Genomic DNA, 7,500 nt, shown 5'->3' on the forward strand with positions numbered 1-7,500 from the left:
TCTATTAATATTATGATTTATCATAAGATCATTGGCTTAAGTTTATTCAAATTATTATGCTTGCATTTTAACATAGAATAAGTGCTGGTGATTTGATAAAGTGTTGATAGATTTATTATATATAGCGCTTGAATATTTTATATTCTATAATGGCATGGTAATCATGATTATTGTGTTTATTATATGCGTTTATATGATTAACAATGCGAAAGATTCAGGATACCTTCGGGACCCGTCTTGAAACACGGACCAAGGAGTCTAACATATTTGCAAGTTATTGGGAATTAAAAAACCTAATAGCGTAATTAACATAACTATTATGGGATTAGTTTTTAGTCTAGAAATAGTCTATTAATTCAATCCCGGGGCGTTCTATCAGTTATGCATAATAATATTTATATTATTTATGCCTCTAACCAGAGCGTACCTTGAGCATATATGCTGTGACCCGAAAGATGGTGAACTATACTTGATCAGGTTGAAGTCAGGGGAAACCCTGATGGAAGACCGAAACAGTTCTGACGTGCAAATCGATTGTCAGAATTGAGTATAGGGGCGAAAGACCAATCGAACCATCTAGTAGCTGGTTCCCTCCGAAGTTTCCCTCAGGATAGCTGGTGCATTTAAAAATTATGTAAAATAATCTTATCTGGTAAAGCGAATGATTAGAGGCCTTAGGGTCGAAACGACCTTAACCTATTCTCAAACTTTAAATGGGTAAGAACCTCACCTTTCTTGGTATGAAGGTTGTGGTTGTGATATAATGTGCCCAGTGGGCCACTTTTGGTAAGCAGAACTGGCGCTGTGGGATGAACCAAACGTAATGTTACGGTGCCCAAATTAACAACTCATGCAGAAACCATGAAAGGCGTTGGTTGCTTAAAACAGCAGGACGGTGGACATGGAAGTCGTAATCCGCTAAGGAGTGTGTAACAACTCACCTGCCGAAGCAACTAGCCCTTAAAATGGATGGCGCTTAAGTTGTATACCTATACATTACCGCTAAAGTAAATGGTTTATGTTCAATTTCGGTTGGATTATAAACTTTGAAACTTTAGTGAGTAGGAGGGTACAATGGTGTGCATGGAAGTGTTTGGCGTAAGCCTGCATGGAGCCGCCATTGGCACAGATCTTGGTGGTAGTAGCAAATAATCGAATGAGACCTTGGAGGACTGAAGTGGAGAAGGGTTTCGTGTGAACAGTGGTTGATCACGAGTTAGTCGGTCCTAAGTTCAAGGCGAAAGCTGAAAATTTTCAAGTTATAATAACACACACGCATATTTTCACAATATGAGAGAGTAATTAAACACTTGAATAATTTTGAACGAAAGGGAATACGGTTCCAATTCCGTAACCTGTTGAGTATCCGTTTGTTATTAAATATGGGCCTTGCGCTCATCCTGGCAACAGGAACGACCATAAAGAAGCCGTCGAGAGATATCGGAAGAGTTTTCTTTTCTGTTTTATAGTCGTACTACCATGGAAGTCTTTCGAAGAGAGATATGGTAGATGGACTAGAAGAGCATGACATTTACTGTTGTGTCGATATTTTCTCCTCGGACCTTGAAAATTTATGGTGGGGTCACGCAAACTTCTCAACAGGCCGTACCAATATCCGCAGCTGGTCTCCAAGGTGAAGAGTCTCTAGTCGATAGAATAATGTAGGTAAGGGAAGTCGGCAAATTAGATCCGTAACTTCGGGATAAGGATTGGCTCTGAAGATTGAGATAGTCGGGCTTGATTGGGAAGCAATAACATGGTTTATGTACTCGTTCTGGGTAAATAGAGGTCTACGGATCTTGTTCCTCGGATAGTAGTTACGTAACCAATTGTGGAACTTTCTTGCTAAAATTTTTAGGGTATCATCGCAAGGTGTATTCTCTTTAAATTATAACGACTATCAATTAACAATCAATTCAGAACTGGCACGGACTTGGGGAATCCGACTGTCTAATTAAAACAAAGCATTGTGATGGCCCTAGCGGGTGTTGACACAATGTGATTTCTGCCCAGTGCTCTGAATGTCAAAGTGAAGAAATTCAAGTAAGCGCGGGTAAACGGCGGGAGTAACTATGACTCTCTTAAGGTAGCCAAATGCCTCGTCATCTAATTAGTGACGCGCATGAATGGATTAACGAGATTCCTACTGTCCCTATCTACTGCCAGAGGTCGGCTATGTTGGCGTGCGCGCCTTTGTGTAGGACTGTCTCCTCGGATGCGATGCAGGTATTGTTGGGTGCTGCGCCTCTTGATTTGGAGGTGATCCGTCGCGCGGTTTTGTATAAGGCTAGGAGGGGTCTTCCGGTTGCTGAAAGGGATTGGCTTCCTGATCCGGATCTGATGAATGGGGATGTTAGGCGGCTTAAGGCACACCTTTTGGAGTGCCTTTATGATAGGTGGAGGACACGTTGGACTGACAGTGACAATGGACGGGTTACTTACCGGTTTATTGGGGACGCGACGTTTGTTGTGGACAGACCCGATTTTGGCTTTGGCCTTAGTCTTGGGTTTTTACTGACGGGACATGGCTCTCTCAATGCATTTTTGCATAGAAGGGGTCTGGCGACGACTGCAGGTTGTCCTGCCTGCGGGGGTGTGGTTGAGGACGTGGTGCACTTACTGACTGAGTGCCCGTACTATTCGGACATCAGGGACTTAGGTGCCATGGGTATATCCTATGCAGAGGGGGTGTGGGATTTGAGCAGGGCCTTGTTGGACTCTGGGACGTTTGCGAGGTTGGCCACCTTTGCGAGGGCGGTGTTTGGAAGGAGGAGGATGTTAGGTGGGCGGTGATAGGCCTCTGGCGAGGTCGTCCGATGGTTTGGCTCTTGATGTTTTGTCCGCTTTTTGTGTGCTCGTCCGTTTTTTTGTCCGTAGTGGGAAGTGACTGTTCTTGTCCGTTCGTTTTGTCCGTCATGTCCGTATAGGGAATTTGTCTGCTTTTGTCCGCATAGGGTTCTCGTCCGTTTTTTATGTCCGTGTTTGGGTATTTTGTCCGTTTTTACGTCCGTAATGGTTTTTAGTCCGTTTTTGTTTGCGACCATGTTTTGATCTTGGCGGTGTTGGGGGTTTTTTGAGGGGGATGGGGGGGGGGGTCTTTTTGGGAGAATGGCTTTGGCCGTTTTCCTTTCAGGTGACCAGTCCGGAACCGTTTGGGGTTCAACTGGTAGTAGCTTCGGCTACGAGGTCTGACCGGAGTCCTTAATCTGGTACCACGGGAGTCGGGGGCCCCTGGAATTTCGATTCCAGCCCGACTATGGTGAGGCCCCAGTGGGGAGTAACGTGGTGGCTGTGGTTTGGACCCAAATCGCGGGTAGAGCGCAAGCTCGATGTGGAGTTGCATTGCAACCGGGTGCCGTGACCCATAGATCGGAAGGAGTTTTAGATAGTGCTCCGCCCCTAACCAAGGGGGAGAACGCGTCCAGACAACGTGAACTCGAATTGGTACCCATGCATATCTTAGGCTATGTGTGGGGGCGTTGGTGGACGCATTATATTCACCCGGGGTTGAGAGCCCTGCAGGATTAGGCCAACGCGGCAGGTGCCTGCATTAAACACCACTAGGACTTGTCCCTATCTACTATCTAGCGAAACCACAGCCAAGGGAACGGGCTTGGAATAATTAGCGGGGAAAGAAGACCCTGTTGAGCTTGACTCTAATCTGGCAGTGTAAGGAGACATAAGAGGTGTAGAATAAGTGGGAGATATTGGTCTTCGGGCCTTTATCGACAATGAAATACCACTACTCTTATTGTTTCCTTACTTACTTGATTAAGTGGAACGTGTATCATTTCTTAGCCATTATACGGATATATTTATATATCTTATGGTATTGGGTTTTGATGCAAGCTTCTTGATCAAAGTACTAAGAGTTTGTTATATAATTGTAAACAAATCTCGATGAGATGATGGCATTTCGGTGTCATTGTCGTATTTGAAATTTGGTATAACTCCTAATACTCAGGTATGATCCAATTCAAGGACATTGCCAGGTAGGGAGTTTGACTGGGGCGGTACATCTCTCAAATAATAACGGAGGTGTCCCAAGGCCAGCTCAGTGCGGACAGAAACCACACATAGAGCAAAAGGGCAAATGCTGACTTGATCTCGGTGTTCAGTACACACAGGGACAGCAAAAGCTCGGCCTATCGATCCTTTTGGTTTAAGGAGTTTTTAACAAGAGGTGTCAGAAAAGTTACCACAGGGATAACTGGCTTGTGGCGGCCAAGCGTTCATAGCGACGTCGCTTTTTGATCCTTCGATGTCGGCTCTTCCTATCATTGTGAAGCAAAATTCACCAAGCGTTGGATTGTTCACCCATGCAAGGGAACGTGAGCTGGGTTTAGACCGTCGTGAGACAGGTTAGTTTTACCCTACTAATGACATATGTTGTTGCGACAGCATTCCTGCGTAGTACGAGAGGAACCGCAGGTACGGACCTATGGCACAATACTTGTTCGAGCGAACAGTGGTATGACGCTACGTCCGTTGGATTATGCCTGAACGCCTCTAAGGTCGTATCCGAGCTGGACTGCAATGATAAAAATGGGGCAATTGCATTGTATGGCTATTAAACCATTTAAAGTTTATTTCTGATAAACGACAATGGATGTGATGCCAATGTTATTTGTATCATAGCAAATGTGGGAGGATCTTATCACCTGCATGCTGCGCTAGGTACTTATAAAAACATTATTTAATACAATGACAATGCCTAGAATCAATTGTAAACGACTTTTTTAACGGGCGAGGTGTTGTAAGTGGTAGAGCAGCTGCCATACTGCGATCCACTGAAACTTATCCTCTGCTTGACGATTCGATATGATTCGATGTTATACAACTTATCCCACATAATGCAAACAATGATTTTGTTGCTAGCAAAATGTGAAAGTTTCATAGTTAGTTCTATCTGTACTTTTCACATTTGTGATCAATATTATCAAAAAAGTTTGCTGCTGGGTCGAAGTATGTAATAGTAAGCTATTTATTTTCGAGGATTTTCTTTGAAAATGAACGCTGTTTATTACGCTTCATCTTATGAAAAACCAAATTGCTATTGCCAGCTAATCGAATAAATTTTTATGATTTTTCGATGGGCAAAGACGCAAATATACAATAGTTTGCAATTTATTTTGCTAACTTTAAACAGTTTTGAAACGAAACTAAAATACTTGCATTTGTGCAAGAAATTCTATAAAAGAGAATACTTTGCAAGAGCAAGGTGCTGTAAGTTCTAGAGAGCAGCTGCCATACTGCTATTCATGGAACCTTCTTAACCTTTGCTATTCGATTCAATATGATGATCGATGTTAAAAACACATATCGAACAGTGAGTTTATTGCCAGCTAATTGTGAAGACGCATAGTTTATTCTTCATCTGTGCATCTTTTCACATTGCTTCAATAGTTTCTATGTTCTTATTGTGCCTCGAAGTATATAATGACTGCTACTTATTTTCTAAGATTTTCTTTGATAATCAGTATATTATTTTGTTATATATATTTTCGTTTTTAACATTTTTTGTTCAATTTTTTTGAAATTTTGTAGATTTTTTTATGAGTTTTTTTTTGCGAATTTTTAGATTTTTTTTGTCGATTTTTTTTGGAAATTTTTTTGAATTGGCGAAAAATTTTGGCCGACGCCTTTGGCGTCGGCAGTATCTTAACCGACGCCTATGGCGTCGGCTGTGTTTATAAATATCGCTTCATGAACAAGGGAAAAAGGAGAAAATTTTTGCGTTTTGACAGGCCGCCCGGTCGGGCGGCCTGTCAAAACGCAAAAATTTTCTCCTTTTTCCCTTGTTTGCACCCACCCCTACCATCAGGGTGGGTGCAAACAAGGGAAAAAGGAGAAAATTTTTGCGTTTTGACAGGCCGCCCGGTCGGGCGGCCTGTCAAAACGCAAAAATTTTCTCCTTTTTCCCTTGTTTGCACCCACCCTGATGGTAGGGGTGGGTGCAAACAAGGGAAAAAGGAGAAAATTTTTGCGTTTTGACAGGCCGCCCGACCGGGCGGCCTGTCAAAACGCAAAAATTTTCTCCTTTTTCCCTTGTTCATGAAGCGATATTTATAAACACAGCCGACGCCATAGGCGTCGGTTAAGATACTGCCGACGCCAAAGGCGTCGGCCAAAATTTTTCGCCAATTCAAAAAAATTTCCAAAAAAAATCGACAAAAAAAATCTAAAAATTCGCAAAAAAAAACTCATAAAAAAATCTACAAAATTTCAAAAAAATTGAACAAAAAATGTTAAAAACGAAAATATATATAACAAAATAATATACTGATTATCAAAGAAAATCTTAGAAAATAAGTAGCAGTCATTATATACTTCGAGGCACAATAAGAACATAGAAACTATTGAAGCAATGTGAAAAGATGCACAGATGAAGAATAAACTATGCGTCTTCACAATTAGCTGGCAATAAACTCACTGTTCGATATGTGTTTTTAACATCGATCATCATATTGAATCGAATAGCAAAGGTTAAGAAGGTTCCATGAATAGCAGTATGGCAGCTGCTCTCTAGAACTTACAGCACCTTGCTCTTGCAAAGTATTCTCTTTTATAGAATTTCTTGCACAAATGCAAGTATTTTAGTTTCGTTTCAAAACTGTTTAAAGTTAGCAAAATAAATTGCAAACTATTGTATATTTGCGTCTTTGCCCATCGAAAAATCATAAAAATTTATTCGATTAGCTGGCAATAGCAATTTGGTTTTTCATAAGATGAAGCGTAATAAACAGCGTTCATTTTCAAAGAAAATCCTCGAAAATAAATAGCTTACTATTACATACTTCGACCCAGCAGCAAACTTTTTTGATAATATTGATCACAAATGTGAAAAGTACAGATAGAACTAACTATGAAACTTTCACATTTTGCTAGCAACAAAATCATTGTTTGCATTATGTGGGATAAGTTGTATAACATCGAATCATATCGAATCGTCAAGCAGAGGATAAGTTTCAGTGGATCGCAGTATGGCAGCTGCTCTACCACTTACAACACCTCGCCCGTTAAAAAAGTCGTTTACAATTGATTCTAGGCATTGTCATTGTATTAAATAATGTTTTTATAAGTACCTAGCGCAGCATGCAGGTGATAAGATCCTCCCACATTTGCTATGATACAAATAACATTGGCATCACATCCATTGTCGTTTATCAGAAATAAACTTTAAATGGTTTAATAGCCATACAATGCAATTGCCCCATTTTTATCATTGCAGTCCAGCTCGGATACGACCTTAGAGGCGTTCAGGCATAATCCAACGGACGTAGCGTCATACCACTGTTCGCTCGAACAAGTATTGTGCCATAGGTCCGTACCTGCGGTTCCTCTCGTACTACGCAGGAATGCTGTCGCAACAACATATGTCATTAGTAGGGTAAAACTAACCTGTCTCACGACGGTCTAAACCCAGCTCACGTTCCCTTGCATGGGTGAACAATCCAACGCTTGGTGAATTTTGCTTCACAATGATAGGAAGAGCCGACA

At 41.5% G+C, this 7,500-nt stretch overlaps 2 pseudogenes; one reads left to right on the plus strand and one right to left on the minus strand.

Annotated features, from left to right (window-relative positions):
* The window catches only part of LOC131998472 (large subunit ribosomal RNA), a 5,359-nt pseudogene extending 539 nt beyond the window's left edge, over window positions 1-4,820 (plus strand).
* A 2,122-nt stretch (window positions 4,821-6,942) lies between these two features.
* The window catches only part of LOC131998473 (large subunit ribosomal RNA), a 5,359-nt pseudogene continuing 4,801 nt past the window's right edge, over window positions 6,943-7,500 (minus strand).

Source organism: Stomoxys calcitrans, unplaced genomic scaffold, assembly GCF_963082655.1.
Source record: "Stomoxys calcitrans unplaced genomic scaffold, idStoCalc2.1 SCAFFOLD_72, whole genome shotgun sequence".
Lineage (NCBI taxonomy): Eukaryota > Metazoa > Arthropoda > Insecta > Diptera > Muscidae > Stomoxys > Stomoxys calcitrans.